Genomic DNA, 21,621 nt, shown 5'->3' with positions numbered 1-21,621 from the left:
GATGGGCACAGATCAGGCTGCATTGAAGCTGCAGATGGGCACAGATCAGGCTGCATTGAAGCTGCAGATGGGCACAGATCAGGCTGCATTGAAGCTGCAGATGGGCACAGATCAGGCTGCATGGAAGCTGCAGATGGGCACAGATCAGGCTGCATGGAAGCTGCAGATGGGCACAGATCAGGCTGCATTGAAGCTGCAGATGGGCACAGATCAGGCTGCATTGAAGCTGCAGATGGGCACAGATCAGGCTGCATTGAAGCTACAGATGGGCACAGATCAGGCTGCATTGAAGCTGCAGATGGGCACAGATCAGGCTGCATTGAAGCTGCAGATGGGCACAGATCAGGCTGCATTGATGGGCACTGATCATTATTTTGCTTCAAAAGTAGTTTATTTACAAAAAAAACAAAAAAAAAAAAAAACAGTTTTTTTCCTGAAACTTTCCTCTTAAATTGAAGGTGCGTGTTATACGCCTGTGCTTGTTATACACCAATAAATACGGTAATTAAAGACTAAGCATGATCAGAAATAACAAAACAAAAAAAAAAGCCTTCGTCATTTGAGAATTTTCGTACAATTCATACCATCCTTGGTTTCGACCTGCTGTGAAACATCAAGGAAAACTGGACAATCAATTGTCCAATTTTATTATAGTGTGTACTGGGCTTTAGGGAAATAATGCGGTTCTTGTTTGTGTTTTTAACCAGGCATGCACCAATTAAACAAGCAACATTTGAAGTTAGTCTCAATGACCAAATATAATCTTTTCATTGACGGAAAAAAAAAAAAAAAATACACAACTTGTATGGAAAAGGTAAGAACATTGGCAGCAGTAGTGATCAGATATATGATCTTTATCTTCCGAAAAAGCTTGCCAGGATGAGGCAGGCTTACAAATCCAGCCAAAACTGAAATAACATCTACAAGCCTCCGATATATCTCCCCAGAAGTAGGAGTTTTCTCAGCTTCATACCTCCACCCTGGCTGCTGTGAATACAAACATGGGTGTTTCTCTACTTTCTCTCTAATGTTCAATTAATAGTCTAGTAGCAGAAAAAGGAAATGGGTAGTGCTGGGAACTCAGCTGAACAGATTTTGCATCCAGAGATCCCGAGACTTATAAGAATTGACTCCTAGATTTAACAACTCTAACAAATCTGAAATAGGGATGTTTTGATGGGCATAGCAATTAACAGATTTAGTGTACAAAGTCAAAATACAGTATGTGTAGCCTTCTGGGCTGAACATAGCAACAATGTCATTGGAGATCTGATAAAAGCTTTTCAGTGCTGCTCACTTCAATGTGTGTCTGCAAAGAAGATTCCCTGGGAAGCAAACCTTTTTTTTCCATTTCCCACAACTGGAAGAGTGCTACAGAATGTGGTTACATTCAGACATAATTGGCCTGATACACAGCGAACGTTGTAATGTGAGCTGATGTATTGGAAAACTGTAAACTAAATAAATAATCAATAGACGTATTGAGGCTTGAAAACAAAGTGGGCAGAATGAATTATTAAACTCCCCTGAGTTTTCAGTAATAACTATTAAAAGCCTTTTTGAAGTAATCGCTATATATGCACACAGGGGTTAGGAAGAGACAAGCAATTGATTTCAAATTGTGCCAAGTCTCTGTGAGTTATTTCAACTGATTTGTGGTTTAAGGAATGATCACTTTAAAATGGTTACAAGGTAAAAACATGTTCCTGCCCATTAAGCGTATAGCGGTCATACACGGTTGTACTGGACAGCAGAGCCCATGTCACACAAGCGATTTTGCAGCAGTGATTTGCAGAAGCTACAGAATCATTCTTCTTAAGATTTTTTGTTGATAGAAAAAAAAAAAATGTAAATTGCAATCAATAGGTCGGTGTTGTGGAAATTCCAAGCGATTTGTACACTGCAGTCAGTAAGGCCCCTTTAACGTGGTAAGTCTGATCAGGTCCACTTGTCAGTTTTTCAGGGGGGGGGGGGCTGACCAAAAGCTCAATTTTGGACAGTCTAAATTTAAATGGGCTTGTCCATTTATATCTAATATCTCTTAGTCCATCCAGATCTGAAAAAAAAAAAAAAAAAAAAAGAAGTTCTATTCTGTTCTGATTCAGCAGGGGATCCCCTCCTGACTGGATCAGATACAGCTTGTGAGAAAAGCGGCCTAACAGCAGCAACTTATCGCTACTACAAAGTTGCTGGTATGACAGCAATTACTTGATCTGAAAGCTGGGGTACAGTTATAAGGGGTGCGCAAGAATCCAGGTCAGACAACCAAAAGCTTACTAGTATAAGATTTTTGAACACCTGTTATAAGAGACGCTAGTAAAAAGTTGTGATAAATTATCTGTATATACAGTATGTACTATACTTGTACTGTATTATACTTTACATTATGCATTAGACTCCTGTGGCCAAAAGCCTAGTACACACAATCAGAAAATCGGAAGAAAAATACTACTTTCGAAGCGATTGTATGATAATCTGATCATTAGTACACAATCAGGACAGTTTGTCAAAAATGATCCAAAGGGACAAACATGAAGATTATTATTCTTGTACGATACCAGATCGGATGATTTCCGCTTAATCAGTACATTTTTTTGTCCAAAAATACAATACATATACATTGTACATACATTATTTCCGAATTGTTATTCTGTCGTATGAGAATTTTCGTAACCTTAATAACCTCTTCATTTCCAATATGGAGACTAACATGCAAAAAAAAAAAAAAAAAAAATGCAACATTTGTCCAATAATCTCATCATGTGTACCAAGGCTTAATGGTGATGTTAGGGGGATGATTCTGTAGCTAGGGATAAATCAGCAGCAGCAGCAGGATTGTTAAAGAGGCTGCTCCTCTTTCTATAGAATTGCTCTCTGTAGGACAAAGCAGCAAGATCTCGCTCTGTCGCTGGCCCAAGCGCTGTTGAATCTTGAGATAGAACAATGCGGCAAATAGGCAGTCTCTTAGCAATCCTACCACTGGCAATTTTGACCAAATGCCAGCAGCAGAATCGCTAAAGGCAAAGTCTAAAGATGTTCTGAGCCTAAAGATCGTCTTACCAGGTGACATTCCTTTACCTGGTTGATGTATCAATTTTGTCAGCTGATCTCCTTGATTTCTGCCAGGACCCATTTATATCTATGCATTTGTGGAAGGGAAGGTTTTTTTGGTGTTGGGCAGATGCCTTGACATGCATCAGCATGCACGGACATGGTTTTAGACATGGTTTTGATGCATATTTTCAATGAGTTTTTCAATTTGGGATTTTAAGCGGATAGGGTTAACAACCATTGACCAAGGCTGGGTAATGCCTGTTGCCAATGCAAAACTTATTATATACCTTTTGATATGCTGCTATTGATCTCTATAGGCTTACCAATGAACTAACAACGGGGACATAAAAATATGCAAGCCTTATTTTCTTTTGTACTACAGCACCACCAGTGACGGGGCACTCTTCCTCCCACTGGACACCAGTGACGGGGCCCTCATTCTCCTCCTACTGACCACAAGCACTACGCAACTGTTTTGCTCCCACTGACCACCCAGTCTGAGGCATTGTTTACTCCCACTGAGGTCAGAACATTTTCTACCCCAGCTGGCCACAATCTGGCCCTCCTGAATGTAGAAGGACTGTAAAATGGCCCTTTATTTATAAAGACACTGGATTCTATTTGTTCTTTGTGGTGTCATTACCTGTCCAGGCACAACGTAAAAGCTGGTTTGCAGGATTCCCATTGCCCATATCAATGACTACATTAGAAGAATAATGAAAAAAAAAAAAAAAAAAAAGAAGGAGATGCAAAATTTCTTGGTGCCAGACCAGGATTGGGAAAGATCAACTGCCTAGAATTAAAGAAGTCCAGCCTGGGCTCGTTTGGCTGGGCTCCTCCCGTTTTCAGCAGAGAGCAGTCTGAAGTCCGCTCTCTACTGACATCACACAGATCAGTCTAGGCACCGTGTCATCCTGACTTCGGAAGTCTGGATTCGCCAGGTGCCTGATGGCTGTCTCAGCCTCCCCGCACCTCCACAGCTCAGCGCTCCAGTGAGCGTAGAGGAGCAGAGGAGGAGAGCTGCTGATTGACAGTCAGCAGCTCTCCTCTCGGGGAGCCGAGAGAACTGAGCCATCAGCGGTGTTCGGTGGCTCGGTTCTCAGTGAAGAGGCGGTGGGGGGCAGATGCAGCAACGGACCGATACTGCATCCACCTAGGTAAGTATGAATATGGGAAAAAAGCAAAACCCATATATCTTCTTTAAAATACTTTTGTAACTATTGCATGATATAAAATCTATTCCTAAACACAAGCATTTCTGGTGGAATTCCATCTAAAAATAATCTATTTTAGAAATAAGAAAATGTTACAAAAATACAAACATAAAAGAAATGAGGCAATATTACATTCACAATCAAATCACAGTAAACACATTGGCAAATTTAATCCCAGAATTCACTATAAAATAATGTTTTGGCATTATGAAGATAAGCAGCATTTAGCTGTGAACTTTTAAGCAAACTGTGATATTTAGTTTGTCTGCAAATCTAGATGGGATTTATACGTACAGCTGCAGGAGGTTCAGGAAGACAACACATTCTTTTGTTATTATGCAGCCTCACAAACATAATTTAGCCATTGAGTATAGATAAGGAGGAACCTTTCTGAAAGCTGCAGGGGAGGAAGAGCACATGTATTGCTTATGGATACCAATTAGACCATCTGGCACAAACTTTTATACATCAGCCCTATTGTTGCTTCTGTTTCACTCATTTACAACTGTAGGGTAGATGTATGGCATAACTAAATACATATAAAAGCAAAGGAAAGGGCCTTCAAAAAATTCAAGGCTGAGGAATCATCATCAGCATTCAGACTTTACAAAGAATGCAACATCTTAGAACGGCTAAGATATAACACGAAAGACACATAGCGGAGGAGAGCAAAAAAAAAAATCCCCAAAAATTCTTTAAGTATATAAACCGTAAAAAAAAGGGAGGACAGACCATATTGGCCCCATAAAGAATGAGGAAGGAAATCTGGTTACAAAGAATGGGGAGATGGCGAAGGTATTGAATGTATTTTTCTCCTCAGTCTTCACGAGGGAATCGGGGGGCTTCAGTACCAAAACTGCAGTGTTTATCCTCATGACACATCACAGGGAGCACCCTTATGGCTAACAGAGGACAGAATTAGAGATAGACTTGGAAAACTTAACATTAATAAGTCACCGGGACCAGATGGCTTGAACCCGAGGGTCCTTAGGGAACTCAGTCAAGTAATTGCTAGACCATTATTCCTTGTTTTTACTGACAGTCTACTGACTGGAATGGTACCAGCTGATTGGAGAAAAGCCAATGTAGCTCCAATATTTAAATAAGGGACAAACTACATCCCTGAGAATTACAGACCAGTTAGCCTAACATCAATAGTATGCAAGCTCTTGGAGGAGATAAGGAACTATATACACAAGATTTTAGTAATGAAAACGGTATCATTAGCAGTAATCAACATGGATTCATGAAGATTCATTCTTGTCAAACCAATCTATTAACATTCTATGAGGTTAGCTGCCATCTAGATAAAGGAAGGCCCGTAGATGTGGTGTATCTGGATTTTGCAAAAGCATCTGACACAGTTCCCCATAAACGTTTACTGTACAAAGTAAGGTCTGTTGGCATTGGCAGTCTAAGGTTATATATATATATATATATATATATATATATATATATATATATATATATATATATATATATATATATATATATATATATACACACATACATACACACTACTAAAATTAGTTTAAGTGATACTAAACACACGCTGTTTAATTTACATTGTCCCTTCTAATTCTGTATACTGTATATATATAAAACACACACACACACACAACACCATCTAAGTACCTTTTTCCTAATCGATACACAGCTGTCACATGACCCAGCTCTCTCCCAGCCTGTCTGCAGGGAAACATAAGCAGGAAGAGCCTCTAGTCCTCTGCTGTTGGTCACATGTTCAAAAAAAAAAAAACAAAAAAAAACACAACCTTTGGGTACAGAGTAAAAATACATGGATATTAATAAACTGTTTTAAATTGTTATACAAATTTATATATATATATATATATATATATATATATATATATATATATATATATATATCTTTATTATTTTGTGGAAATAACACAGCATGGGTGGATTTCTATCAGTCACAAGTTGTGTCATGCCTCTCCAGCCTGTGTCTTAGAATAACAGGGAGGTGAAGCCACCATTAACCTACAGATAATATCCCACCCCCATTATGTTTAGCTGGTTAGTGGGCATGAAGGAGGGAGTGGGCGGTCATTTACCACTGTGCATACGCCTACATGTGTGACATATAGTCACATGGGCTGCTCAGATGTTATAGGGAGGAAATGCTCAGCATAGAAACACACTGAAAACTGAGCATGTGCAGTGCTCTCAACATGGTTCTGCTAAATACCTAGCCAAATTGGGGACATGAACAGAAGGTGGAAAGCAGGATAAGGCTGGGTTCACACTGGTCCGACAAACGCTCCCACATTGGGAGCTCATGTCGCACGACGTGTGAAATTCAATGTTTCCCTATGGGAGCCGTCCTAACTGGTCCGACACAAGTCGTTCCAACTTTAGAAATGCTCCCTGTACTACTTTGGTCCGACTTTGATCTTACTTCAGCCGATTGACTATCATTGAAGTTGGATCAAAGTCGGATTGCCGTCTCGCATTATCCGACTTCGGCATGCGACTTGTGCTCAGATGATATTGAGGGGGAACTCCGTGCCAAATTTTAACTAAAAAACCGGCATGGGTTCCCCCTCCAAAAGCATACCAGACCCTTGGGTCTGGTATGGATCTTAAGGAGAACCCCCTACGCCGAAGAAACGGCGTGTCAGTTCCCCCCAAATCCATACCAGAGCCTTATCCGAGCACGCAGCCCGGCCGGTCAGGAATGGGGGTGGGGACGAGCGCCCCCCCCCGAACTGTACCAGGCAGCATGCCCTCAACATGGGGGGTCTGCGGGTGGGGGGCTTATCGGAATCCAGGAGCCCCCTTTAATAAGGGGGCCCCCAGATCCCGGCCCCCCACCCTTTGTGAATGAGTATGGGGTACACACTTCACCTAAGGAAAAAAGTGTCAATGAAAAAACACATCACCCGATGACCACGCCCCCTTATGACGGCACAGTCCCAGCATGCCCCGGGACTGTGATGTCATAGGTGGCGGGGTCACCGCCTATATAAGTCATAGCAGAGCGCACAGACAGCATTACAGCTGGAGAGAGCGTCGTGTCAACATCTCTGGAAGAGAAGAGGGAAGAAGACAATCCAGATGTCCGGGCCACCGCTAGCAAAAGAGCGGTAGAAGATAGCGGGAGGAGCCGGCAGAAGATTCAGACACCGGGAGAAGACGCAGGAGAGACCCCCCGAAGTCAGAAGAAGACCCCCGGAGCGGCCTAATAAATTACTGTGTACTGTGTTTTTTTTATTGACACTTTTTTCCCTAGGTGAATGGGTAGGGGTACGATGTACCCCATACTCATTCACACAGGGTGGGGGGCCGGGATCTGGGGGCTCCCTTATTAAAGGGGGCTCCCGGATCCCGATAAGCCCCCCGCCCGCAGACCCCGACAACCAACGGCCAGGGTTGTCAGGAAGAGGCCCTTGTCCTCATCAACATGGGGACAAGGTGCTTTGGGGTGGGGAGGGGTCCGCAGGGCTCCCCCCTGCCCCAAAGCACCCACCCTCCATGTTGAGGGCATGCGGCCTGGTACGGCTTAGGGGGGGGGGGCTCGCTCGTCCCCAACCCCATTCCTGACCAGCTGGGCTGCGTGCTCGGTTTTTTAGTTAAAAATTGGCGCGGAGTTCCCCCTCAAGATTCATACCAAACACAGTGCCTGGCATTGGCGGGGATCCAAGTCGGATCCCCGTTCATTGAAAGTCGGACCCATGCCGGCCCCAAGTCGCAGAGCAAAGTCGGATCCAAAGTAGGACAGCTGTTGTGTCGCACCAGTGTGAACCCAACCTTAACCAGATTTTTTTCCGGAACATAGAAAACGAATCTCATCGTGACTAAGTAACCAACCAGATGGCTGAAAAAAAAAAAAAAAGGAGTACAGATTCCTTCGTCCACACAAACCATGGTGGATAGAAGTTCCCCTCGCTAAGACACTGTATTCCGTTATCTAACATTGCTCACAAGTTTTTTGTTTTTTTTGGGGGGGGGGGGGACAACTCTTAATTGGTGGACATAGGTCATATGCCTTCATTTTACACCTTTAATTAAACTGGACATACCTAAACACATGAAAGATGGCTTTGATTTCCTGACAATGACCTCATTGCCATTGTAAGCGTTTATATGTGTACTGCTTCAAAAATGGAGAGGCATGAAGCTTCCCTTGGATGATGACAGCTACACTTTAACACCATGCAAGCGGTTCATCATTTCCACTTTTTATATATAGCATTGTGATGTTTTGTACACTGCAGGAACACATGCAAATAACACTGGGATTAGTCCTCCACACATTCGACTTATGCAATCATACATTTCCTTCCAGATCTGGAAAACTGAAAGTTTTAATCCACTTTACTGCAGAAACTTTGGTTTCTGGTGAGGTTTTCTAATAGTGGAAATAATTAAAATGTTCTAAAATCTGAACTGTTGCTGCAGCTGAAAAGACATGTATGTAACCCCTACTGATAAACATCTATGTTTTATATATATGTTGGAAGCATTTGCTATCTGTATGAAAAAAAAAATATGCCTGTTGAACATGGCAGAAATTAGAAGCTGTCCTGTGTCTTCTGCACACTTCCCGTGTGCTGTCCCGTGTCCTCTGCACACTTCCCGTGTGCTGTCCCGTGTCCTCTGCACACTTCCCGTGTCAGCCATTCTCAGCCGTGGATGATTGATCTCCCATTGAAGGCGCCTGCATAGTTCCAGGGTCAACACCACTTGGCAGAGCCATCAGCATTATATCAATGATTTTTTAGTTCTCTTTAATTTAAAGTGGAACTTTAGCCATAACAACTGGATAAAAAATTATGTTCTTTAGCAAGAAACACACATTCCACATTATTAATTGTACTGCCAAAATTAGTGTGTGCTTTAAATTGGCTCCAGCATTGTTCTTGTTTCTTATTACTGGAGGCTGCCATTTTGCTGTAGCCCAGAGCCCCTGAGCTGCAGTAAATCTTTAGGCTGTCAGTAGATTGGCCTCTACATTTTCGGCACAGTGCCTAAAAATAGAGAGCAACTGAGCATGTGCAGAGCAGGGTGAGACAGTGTATTACTGGATTGTAAACGGTATAGGCACTTATTTTTAATGTTTTATATAGTTATACCTGCAAAAAGAGCCAACCTGAAGTGATCTAACAGGACTTCATTTTCTGACTAAGGTTCCACTTTAAGAGTGGGATCCTGAACAACACTGTAGAGAGGGGATTCATCCCGAATGCCCCCAAAGAGGCAATTTTCCCCATGAGCCACCAATGAACTGGTTTTACCAGGGGTTCTCCAAGACCTGAAATTTATTTCAAGGGTTCCCCTAGAGCAGGGATATGCAATTAGTGGACCTCCAGCTGTTGCAGAACTACAAGTCCCATGAGGCATAGCAAGACTCTGACAGCCACAAGCATGACAACCAGAGGCATGATGGGACTTGTAGTTTTGCAACAGCTGGAGGTCGGCTAATTGCATATCCCTGCTCTAGGGGAAATATGGTTGGTACTATATAGACCGTTGTGTGTTATTTCAAAAAGGCTATTTAGCACCCCAAGTTTTTATCATAGGCTACAGGATCGGCAAGTTTTTATCATAGGCTACAGAATCATTAACTTTTATGCTGTATATATGAGAGTAGGTGTGGTTGAGTCGTTTAGCAGAAGGCACTGGGAAAGTCTGACACCACAATATAACTGGGTGTCGTCTACCCACAAAACGGCTAATGAACTAAGAGCATTCCTGGCAGATCAACAGGTTGCTTGCTGAGTCTTTAAAATGATTAAACTATGGGGAAATGTGCATGTCTTGTATATACAATGTTCTGTATTTTCTTTTGTATTATTTTGCCTTGACATACACCAATGATGGAATAGTAAAACAGCTGAACATCAAAGGTGCAGAATGGAATGCGAGACAGATGGACAACAGAAACCAACAATTACACAGTTCTTTTCTGCTGTACAGTTTAGGCAGGGGTCTCAAACTGGAGGCCCTCCAGCTGTTGCAGAACTACAAGTCCCATGAGGCATTGCAAGGCTGACAGTTACAAGCATGACTCCCACAGGCAGAGGCATGATGGGACTTGTAGTTCCGCAACAGCTGGAGGGCCGCCAGTTTGAGAAACCCTGGTTTAGGGTTCATTCTGTATATGCTGAACAGTTAAAAGTAAATACTGACAAGTCCGAAAAGATCTATAGAAATGAGAAAGGAAATTTAATTAAACTCAAATGGCAAAGTGAACAAGTGAGTTTGTCTGGCACTAAATATAATGTATACACAAAAGATACTTTTCCCTGATGAGATCAAGTAGGGCAGGGTATTCCAGAAAGTCAAGGCTACATAACAGACGCATCTGACACCAAGAAAGTTCAAAACGGCCAATGCGGTGGGACAGCATTTTTGTACCTTCTGCTTTAATGAGAAAGGATTAAGCTGCCAAGGATATATGAAATAGCTGTAGCCAGTGGCGTTGCTAGATGGGGGCGGGGGGGGGGCAGTCCGCACCAGGTGCCACCCACTGGAGGGGTGACACCATCCCGAGGGTAATAAAAAACCTGGCTCCCTTTGGCAATTTTTCTTTTCCTTCAGCCGGGACACACCTCCAGCGCCGCGGCCTGGCCTGCCATGTGTTCTCCTCCTCCTCTGTCTCTGACTCCTGCCCAAGCCTGTCTCGATCTGCAGCTGCTCTCCACCCGGGCGGCGCGGCTGCACACTGTCCTCTCCTCTTCAGCAGCCGCCCGGGTGTTCTGTGCTCCTGAGCCGCCCAAGCTGGTGCGGTAACGGGCGGGGGGTGTCGGCTTGAGATGGGGGGGGGATGTCCTCCGCTGCCTGAGGTGAGATGTTGTGGGGTGGGGGGGGGGGCTTGCTGATGAGGTTGGTTTATGCTGCTGGCTACAGCTATATCATATGGAAGGGGTGGTTTGTTCTGGGGGGGGGGGGTCTGTACTTATGGAGGGGGGTGGTTTGTTCTGGTGGAGCTGTACTAATGGAGGGGGGGTGGTTTGTTCTGGGGGGGGGGTCTGTACTAATGGAGGGGGGGTGGTTGGTACTAATGGAGGGGGGTGGTTTGTTCTGGCGGGTCTGTACTAATGGAGGGAGGTGGTTTGTTCTGGGGGGGGTCTGTACTAATGGAGGGGGCTGGTTTGTACTAATGGAGGAGGGGGTGGTTTGTTCTGGGGGGGGGGTCTATACTGAGGGGGGTCTATACTGAGGGAGGGGGAGGTCTATACTGTGGGAGGGGGGTTTGTACCGAGGGGGGTGGTCTATAATGATAGAGGGGGTTTATACTTCGTAGAGGGTCTGCACTGACGGGGGGGGTCTTTACTTAGTGGAGGGGGTCTGTACTGGGGGGCGACTATAGCTGGAGTGGGGGGGTGACACCATGTTTTATCGCACTGGGTGACACCGACCCTAGTGACGCCACTGGCTGTAGCCTAAAATGATAACACTATTCTTGAAATTAAAGTGTTTCTAAAGGAAAGATTAAAAAAAAAAAAAAAGTTAAAACATAGCCGCTCCATGTAATGGTTTTGCACAGGGCAGCCCTGATCCTCTTCTTTTGGGTCCCCCATTGGTGGTCCTGGCTCCTCCCCCCTACCAAGTGCCCCCAATAGCAAGCCTCTTGCAATGGGGACACTCGAGCAGGCTGTGCTGCTGTGAATGGACATTGTCCAATCACACAGAGAATGTAGCTCGGCCCCCTCTCTTCTCTCCTCATTGGCTGTGACTGACAGCAGCAGGAGGCAATGTCTTCCGCTGCCGTGTGAGAAAATGAGGAGAGAAGCTCAGGAGAGTCGCTGCTCTAATGTACATCACTGGATAGAGATGGGGCTCAGGTTGCAACCAATTAGAGACGGAGGAGAGCTAAACCCATTGGAAAAACTGTGTGCCACACAAATCCCACTGAAAAATGGAATTTCAAAAATTTACGGAATACTGACAGACCGAGAGGGATTGGGAAGACCCTCCTACATAGAAAGATGGGAAAAAGAACTGGATATTAAATTTGAAGAACAGCAGGTCGAGAAGATGATTGGGGCGGGATACGACCACGCCTGGGACATGAACACCATCGAGATGAATTATAAATTCCTGGCGAGGTGGTATCTAACCCCAGTTAGAATTCAGAAATATCAACCGCATAGCTCGCCATGTTGTTGGAGAAATTGTGGAGGGAGAGCCACGATGACACATATTTGGTGGGAATGTCCAAAAATAAAGAAATACAGGCTGGAAATAGTCGATCTTATAAACGAGATAACAAAAGAGAAGATAGACTATAACATGTTGACATGTTTATTCCACATCTCTAAAACCCCAAGGAAACAATACACAAAAACAATAATCCCAAAACTTTTGAATGCTGCAAAGGGACTGATCCCAAAAAAATGGCTAAGCAGCGAAAAACCAGATATAAAAGAATGGTTTAAACAAGTGGATTATTATAGTAAAATGGAATTCCCTAGGAGCAGGGACAAAGATCAAATCGAAAAAATTTAATAATATCTGGGGTATGTGGAAAAAAAAAAAAAAAAAAAAAAAAAAAATCGGACAAATATTGGGGGAAGATGTTAGAAGGCACAGGGCTCTGAGGTAGGACGACGGGGGATAGGCCGAAACAAACCAGAGGGGGGACGGAGGGTGAAAAGTTCGATTGGGGAAAGGGGGTCTTTTTGTGGTTTTTAAAATTTGAAATAAATATTTTTTTTTCCCTTTCTAAATAAATGTTTAAAAGAATGGAAAACCCCACAATGATGTGAAAATGGGAAGGGATAAAAATTGAACTGCGACGTTGAAATAATCCTCCCTAATGAATTCACTGAAGTGGAAAAAAAAAAAAAAAAAAAGAGATGGGGCTCAGGTAAGTATAAGGCTGGGGGGAGCTGCACCTAGAAGTTGTTTTACCTTAATGTATAGGATGTAAACCCAATGTCATCCTTTCTAAACTACTGCCATAGGGGTTATCTATAAGGATATACATGCCTCCTGCATGTATCTTTACCTGTCAAATGTCTCCCCTCTGTCTGTTATTAGACCTGAAAAACTGCATATTCTGTGGGTGGGTCTGTTGTCTGGAGCTCGGTGGGTGGAGTCGTGATGTCAGTAGACTCCCCGCCCATCTCTACACTCCTTGTCAATATGCATTTTCTCCTGTGTGTTTCTTACACTGAACTTCTGCTATGATCTCTAACATCCAGTGAAAAGACAGGAAAATAACCACATGACTTCAGCATGCCAAATCATGCTGAGGTGTGGAACAGCCAATCCTACAGAGCTGCTGAAGAAAGGAGTGGGGGAGGGAATTAAAAAATAATGCATATGTCTTAGGCTGTCACTCACAGCAAGGGGGAGGATTTGACAAAGTTTTTCTCAGTTTGTCAAGATTTTTCTCAATGAACAATAAAAGAGGATTGCTCAGAGATGGATTAACTCTGTGTGGCAAGACTGGGCTCAAATGATAGGAAATCTTATACTCTACATTATGACATCAAAAAAAAAAAAAAAAATTTGGGTTTACATCCACTTTAAGGTAAAAAAAATCCTTGAGCTTTCAGAACCACGTTAAGGATGTTTCGAGAATGCCTAACCCACAATATTATGGTGGAAAATGCAGATTCCTGGGCCCTCCCGTGAAAATCTCAACTCTTCCAAAAGGGACATTATTAACAATTTAAAGATGAATTCCAAAAAAAAAATACAGCAAAATGGTAGAGCTGCACGATGCTGGCCAAAATGAGAATCACGATTGTTTTGCTTAGAATCAAGATCACGATTCTCACGGTGTAACATCTTCTTTCACATTATACAAAAAAAAAAAAAAAAAATTGGCCTAACTTTACTGTTTAGTTTTTTTTAAAAAATTCATTAAAGTGTATTTTTTTTTTAAATTGCATTTTAAAAACCGCTGCGCAAATACGTTGTGACATAAAATATTGCAACAAACACCATTTTATTCTCTAGGGTCTCTGCTAAAAAAAAATATATATATCATGTTTGGGTGTTCCAAGTAATTTTCTAGCAGAAATAATGCTTTTTACTTGTAAGCAATGTCAGAAAAGATTTGGTCTTTAAATGGTTAAACTTCCTTCATTTACACGCAGGAGTTCTTTTCTTTGATAAAAGAACAAAAAGAGATACTTTGTTTCTACTTATTCAGTGTGTTGTGATTAAATTTGGCAGGCTGCCTGGATTTTTTTTCCCCCCAGCTGTGAGAACTCTCTGCACTTGTTAAAAAGAATTGTGACATGCTGTTTTGAAGATCTGGAAGGGAAAGAGATTGCGATTTCGATTCTTAACGATTAATCGTGCAGCTCTACAAAATAGGTAGGCTGTGTCACCCACACCTCCACAGTTTAGGAAATATTCACACTTCATGCGGCCAGTGATGTCACCAGCGCATGCGCTCTGAAGGGACTGTATACCCGTGCCGCCTCTACAGAGCTCTGTGCCGCGGTCCGTGACTTACGTGCGCATGTGCAGGAGTGACGTCATTGCAGCACGGCCAATCAGACGGTTGGAGGATGCGAACCTGAAAGGCAGACCGAGGGAAGATGGAATCGTATGTCAGAGCTCACAGTGCAGGGCTTCCTTCTAAGGTAAGTATTTCATAGTGTGCTAGTATGCGATACATACTAGCACATTATGCCTTTACCTTGCAGAGTTTTTTTTAAAAAAAAAAAGAAAAATTGGCGTGTTTTATTTCCGCTTTAAGGCTGTAATGGGACTTTGATGCAACATTGTATATTTTTATGGGGCTAAGTCACACTGTAAATTGCACCAAAGTCGTACTGGGACCTTTTCCAAAATCGCATCATTCTGAGTCGCATTGATTAGAATGTAATTTCCCTCGTCATGCGATTCTGTGCAACTCAAGTCACACTAGTGTGAACCGGGGCTCACGACTGAAGGCTCAAGAGAACAAAGTAATAAAATAACCAGTCGCAGTGAAGCTCAAGCCTCGTAAATCATAAAGTTCAGTACAGTAACATGGCTAATTAATAGATATTTTCTGCTTAACAAGTTAAAGCCAAACTCTAACCAAACCTTTTATAGAGTTTTATTGCTTGCTGTCCCAGTCATCGGAAGAAAAAAAAAACAGGGGGAGCTCTCTTCTTCAGACTGAGAGAAGGGTTACCACCTCTGTAGTGTTTTTATTGCCACCTAGGCTCCCAGGTGGGGTCTATATATCAATGTTTTCATCCAAGATTGTCTTCTAAATTGTAAGCTCTAAAGCCCCATACACAGTATTCGATGTTCTGCAGATTCTTGTCTTTAGATTTACCAAAAACCATATAATATGAGGTCAAGCCTGGGTTCACACATGTGCGGTGCGAATTGAAGCTCAGGTTTCACTGGGAAGATAAAAATCAGTTGTTCAAAGGTTTCACTGTGTTGTAGCTGCGGATCAGTGAGCTGGGAGAGGGGGACGGAGGGGGGGGGAGAGGGGGACGGAGGGGGGGGAGGGGGGAGGGGGACGGAGGGGGGGGGGGGGGGAGGGGGAGGTGTAGTGAGGAGAAGGAGAAAATCCTTGTTCAGAACGCAATGCATCTGCGAATCAGATGCGCTCCCATAGGAGATAATGGGCTTGTAATTCGCACCGCAATGCCCAAAAAATGCACACATTTTTTGTGCAATGCGCAGTGCGAATGCAACGCACATATGTAAACCAGATACATTCAGATGAATGTATATTAAAATGTCCTGCGAATTGGATGCGGTGTAAGCCACATCTAATTCGCATAGGTGTGAATGGGGGCTAAAAGTTTCAATTTGTATGCAATCAGGCAGGCCCTTGCACTACATGGTTTTGGTAATGCTAAAGACAAAAATCTGCAGAAAATCTGATAGTGTGTATGGGGTCTAACAAACAGGGCCCTCTGATTCCTCCTGTATTGAATTGTATTGTAACATCTGCCCTCATGTTGTAAAACGCTGCGTAAACTGTTGTCACTATATAAATCCTGTATAATAATAATAAAAAGATTCACACAATTTTCACCTGAGATTCACCTTCTTTTGCAAATAAATCTTATGTGAAAATGAGCGAATCTTGGGTGAATAAAATTAACCCCGTTCCTGCATCACTTTAAACGGATCTTTACATCCAGGGGCAGGACAGACTTTCCAATTACATAACGATTGTCACTGTGCTGGGAGCGCGCTTTCAGCACAGAAACCTCAGCCGTACATTTGCAGCATGTAGGCATTAAAGCCCACCCTCTTTGCCAGCGCACATATGCATTACTTGGGTGGCAAGAGGTTAATAAACAGACCACACTTTTTAAAAACTGGATTTTTTGTCACTACTGGAAATACAGTGCCTTGAAAAAGTATTCACACCCCTTGAAATTTTCCACATTTTGTCATATTACAGCCAAAAACGTAAATGTGTTTTATTGGGATTTTATGTGATAGACCAACATAAAGCGCCACATAATTGTGAAGTGGAAGGAAAATGATAAATGGTTTTCAATTTTTTTTTACAAATAAATATGTGAAAAGTGTGGCATTCATTTGTATTCAGCCCCCTTTACTCTGATACCCCTAACTAAAATCTAGTGGAACCAATTGCATTCAGAAGTCAACTAAGTAGTAAATGGAGTCCACCTGTGTGTAATTTAACCTCAGTATAAATACAGCTGTTCTGTGAAGCCCTCGGAGGTTTGTTAGAGAATCTTAGTGAACAAACAGCATTATGAAGGCCAAGGAACACATCAGACAGCTTAGGGATAACGTTTAAAGCAGGGTTAAGTTATAAAAATATCCCAATATACACATAGAGCTCAATTACACCTAGGATGTTCTGTAAAGTGGTGGATGGCTTCTCACACAGTGGTGCAGGCGTGGCTGGCACCCATTCAGAAGGCAATACTGCTGTCTCCTGAAGGACTTTTATTTTTGACAGCCACAAGGGCTGTGTTAAATGGTAATAGTGCACCCCAATAGAGACCTAGTGTTTGGCTTGTGATTGCAGTGTTGTCCCATTCCCTTGAAGATGATGCATTCGGTGGCAGTACTGGCCTTGGAATACGACAGAGGAAACATTTGTTGATGCAAAGCAGCGTGGCCGTGACATGTTCACCCTCATTTGGATGCCTTTGCAGCTTAAAGGGGGGGGGGGGGGGGGGCGGGCAGCTGAAGGCACTAAAAATGCATCTCAGCCACCTGTATTTACCACCCCACAATGGCATGTGGGAATTAAGCTTTAAAAGGATTGAAATTCAGGGGATTTCTGCAAGTACCACCTGGCCTGACAAACGTCAAGAAAAAGAAAAAGTGAAATATTATCGACTGAATGATGACTGCATTTTAAATCCTATCAGATGCAGTCACTGTACATCTCTACAGGGGAAATGTACTAAAACCAGTACACACAGAATATGGGGCAGCTGTGCATAACCAATCCGCTTCCAGGCTTTATTGTCAAAGCTTAATTGAACAGACCAAAGTTAGAAGCTGATTGGTTACTATGCACAGCTGCACCAGATTTCATAATCTCCCCACTGTATACAATAGCTGGCAGGGCAGAATCTTCCATTCATGTAGTTTAGTGTGAATGGATCGACAGAAAACAAGCCACGTATCTGTGTGAATGGATCGACAGAAAACAAGCCACGTATCTGTGTGAATGGATCGACAGAAAACAAGCCATGTATCTGTGTGAATGGATCGATAGAAAACAAGCCATGTATCTGTGTGAATGGATCGATAGAAAACAAGCCATGTATCTGTGTGAATGGATCGATAGAAAACAAGCCATGTATCTGTGTGAATGGATCGATAGAAAACAAGCCACGTATCTGTGTGAATGGATCGATAGAAAACAAGCCATGTATCTGTGTGAATGGATCGATAGAAAACAAGCCATGTATCTGTGTGAATGGATCGATAGAAAACAAGCCATGTATCTGTGTGAATGGATCGATAGAAAACAAGCCATGTATCTGTGTGAATGGATCGATAGAAAACAAGCCATGTATCTGTGTGAATGGATCGATAGAAAACAAGCCATGTATCTGTGTGAATGGATCGATAGAAAACAAGCCATGTATCTGTGTGAATGGATCGATAGAAAACAATCCATGTATCTGTGTGAATGGATCGATAGAAAACAAGCCACGTACCTGTGTGAATGGATCGACAGAAAACAAGCCACGTATCAGTAGCTGCACTCTACACAAAGATCTCATTTCCATCACTATACCCATGTACAGGGTGAAGATTCTCATGGCTCTTTACATGCATTTGCAGCAAATTTTTATGTCACATTTGCGGTACATTTTTAGGCATTACATTTTTTTCTACCAAGTTGAAGTTCTATACATTTGTTGGTGTGCTCATGTACTGTACATTTACAACCATTCACGTGCAGCAAAAAACATGCAGTGTGCTGTACTTTTCTTTTAATCACACATGAAAGTGAAGCTAGGATGCAGGGCCGGGACACGGGGTGGGCAGGAGAGACACTGTGGGGCACAACAAGGAGATTGGGGGGGGGGGGGCTAAGACTTGTTCTAGGAGGGAAAATGTGGAGAGGTTCTAAGAGTGGTGATGGATTTGTGTTAGGGGGGAGGATGGGGGATTTGGAGTGGAGGAGGGGAAATACTTCTGGAAGGGGAATTTTGAGGGGGTGGAGGATTTGTGCTAGGTGGGGAATTTTTTTTTGCTGGGGGGAAGGGGAGAGATTTGTGTTAGTTGGGATGAGTGGGGGTTGTGCTAGGGGCATATGGGGAGAGAAAGGATTTGAGCTGGGAGGAATGGGGGGGGGGCAAAGATATGAGCTAGGAGGAATACGGGGGGGGGGGGGGGGCAAAGATATGAGCTGGGAGGAATGGGGGGGGGAGATATGAGCTGGGAGGAATGGGGGGGGAGATATGAGCTGGGAGGAATGGGGGGGGGAGATATGAGCTGGGAGGAATGGGGGGGGGGATATATGAGCTGGGAGGAATGGGGGGGGGGGGAGATATGAGCTGGGAGGAATGGGGGGTGGGAAGATATGAGCTGGGAGGAATGGGGGGGGGGAGATATGAGCTGGGAGGAATGGGGGGGGGGAGATATGAGCTGGGAGGAATGGGGGGGGGGAGATATGAGCTGGGAGGAATGGGGGGGGGGGGAGATATGAGCTGGGAGGAATGGGGGGGGGGGAGATATGAGCTGGGAGGAATGGGGGGGGGGGAGATATGAGCTGGGAGGAATGGGGGGTGGGAAGATATGAGCTGGGAGGAATGGGGGGTGGGAAGATATGAGCTGGGAGGAATGGGGGGGGGGGATATGAGCTGGGAGGAATGGGGGGGGAGATATGAGCTGGGAGGAATGGGGGGTGGGAAGATATGAGCTGGGAGGAATGGGGGGTGGGAAGATATGAGCTGGGAGGAATGGGGGGGGGATATATGAGCTGGGAGGAATGGGGGGGGGGGGGAGATATGAGCTGGGAGGAATGGGGGGTGGGAAGATATGAGCTGGGAGGAATGGGGGGGGGGAGATATGAGCTGGGAGGAATGGGGGGGGGAGATATGAGCTGGGAGGAATGGGGGGGGGGAGATATGAGCTGGGAGGAATGGGGGGGGGAGATATGAGCTGGGAGGAATGGGGGGGGGAGATATGAGCTGGGAGGAATGGGGGGGGGGGAGATATGAGCTGGGAGGAATGGGGGGGGGGAGATATGAGCTGGGAGGAATGGGGGGTGGGAAGATATGAGCTGGGAGGAATGGGGGGTGGGAAGATATGAGCTGGGAGGAATGGGGGGTGGGAAGATATGAGCTGGGAGGAATGGGGGGGGGAGATATGAGCTGGGAGGAATGGGGGGGGGGAGATATGAGCTGGGAGGAATGGGGGGGGAGATATGAGCTGGGAGGAATGGGGGGGGGGGGGATATGAGCTGGGAGGAATGAGGGGGGGGCAAAGATATGAGCTGGGAGGAATGGGGGGGGGCAAAGATATGAGCTGGGAGGAATGGGGGGGGGGCAAAGATATGAGCTGGGAGGAATGGGGGGGGCAAAGATATGAGCTGGGAGGAATGGGGGGGGGGGCAAAGATATGAGCTGGGAGGAATGGGTAGGCGATTTGTACTGGGAGGAGGGGCAATTTATGCTTAGATGCCAAGCATGCAGATTAGTGCTCCATTTGTTTGTTTTTTGGGGGGTGCTCATACATCTTTGGGGGGGGGTGTGATTTGCCATGTCGGTCCTGGGTCCAGATGCCTTTGTCCTGGCACTGCTAGGATGTAGCCTAGACTCACAGAAATACATTCATTTGTCCAGCAGATGTTTGCACTGTGTTTGAAGCCACATATGACCCCCAAATCCCCAGACTGTGTCCACCCCCCCAAATAATGACTAATGCAGCACTGCCAGGAACATCCAGTCGCTTCCAGTTCCCAGCAGAAAAGTCTGCAGACAAAGACATGGAAGAAGTAGTACATATCAGGACATACACACAGTCCTCTGGGGCTGCTAGGACCACACAAGTGCTGCTAAAGTCCCTGCAGCTGTCTAAACAAATGGGACAGTATTGGAGGGGGGGAGGGTGACAGCACTACAGGACACCTCCACCATGATCATCATCGTGCAGCCCATGGTGTGCACACAGAGATCCATCCCAGCCAGTGATCGGGGTGATGACCTCCCTCCATCCATCCCGGGGATGTGATGACAGGTCACTGAGGATGAGGAGGACACGGCAAGGTGATTGAAGGGGGACAGAGAACATTGCCTACCTGGCAGGCTGAGCGCTGAGCCGGATGATCCCAGAGAAGAAGGAGAAGAGACGAGGGTGGAGAGGAGTGCAGAGGGAGGGAGAGAAGGGAGGAGACACACAAATGAATGAGTGAAAGTGCAGGGGAGGAAGAGGAGGAGACACATAATGAGGGGCACACACTGGATATAATGGGGGGGGGGGGGCAGTGCACACAGGCTGAGGGGCACACACTGGGTATAATGGGGGGCAGTGCCCGATCCCCCCTCCCTCCTGCCCTGACAGCTCCGCTGCACTCTCATCCTCTCTGACATTTCCCGGAGAGACGAGGGCTGCTTAGCAACAGTTGCTATGTAAACGTCACTTAGTCTGGTCACGTTCTCCAGGTGGGAGAAGAAAAAAAAAAAAGCTGCTCCGCCGCCATGTTGGTTTCTGGCAGAAGTTGGCCACCCAGGTGACTGTGAGAGAAAGGCGAGCTCCGTGTGTTATCTATGGAAGGTGTGCGCACACTGTATGGGGGAAAGGAAAGTGCTGAGGAGTTCAGAAATCCCCATTCACATCTTCTGCCAACACAACACTGGCCGAGTACACATCCATTTCTTTCAGTTGCACCTGATCACATTAGTATGCTCTGTGGCTTGCAGCAAGTAGGATTTCCAGCTGCAGGTTCTGGGAAGGTGTG

At 44.7% G+C, this 21,621-nt stretch overlaps 1 protein-coding gene across 7 annotated transcripts in view; it reads right to left on the bottom strand.

Moving 5' to 3' along the window:
• PXYLP1 (2-phosphoxylose phosphatase 1) overlaps positions 1-21,132 on the bottom strand; it is a 164,509-nt gene extending 143,377 nt beyond the window's left edge. For 2 of the 7 annotated variants that reach the window (XM_073625937.1, XM_073625938.1), the window contains exon 1: positions 20,962-21,131. The gene's annotated coding sequence lies outside the window, so the exon portion shown is untranslated. Of the gene's footprint in view, positions 1-5,903; positions 5,998-20,961 lie in introns of all 7 variants that reach the window. The other 5 variants (XM_073625933.1, XM_073625935.1, XM_073625936.1 and 2 more) reach the window with 5 other exon arrangements.
• Between the last annotated feature and the right edge of the window lie 489 nt (positions 21,133-21,621).

Source organism: Aquarana catesbeiana, linkage group LG04 (genome assembly GCF_042186555.1).
Source record: "Aquarana catesbeiana isolate 2022-GZ linkage group LG04, ASM4218655v1, whole genome shotgun sequence".
In the NCBI taxonomy this organism is placed as follows: Eukaryota; Metazoa; Chordata; class Amphibia; order Anura; family Ranidae; genus Aquarana; species Aquarana catesbeiana.
The sequence above is the reverse complement of the archived record's forward strand: the minus strand, read 5'-3'. Positions and strand labels throughout refer to the sequence as shown.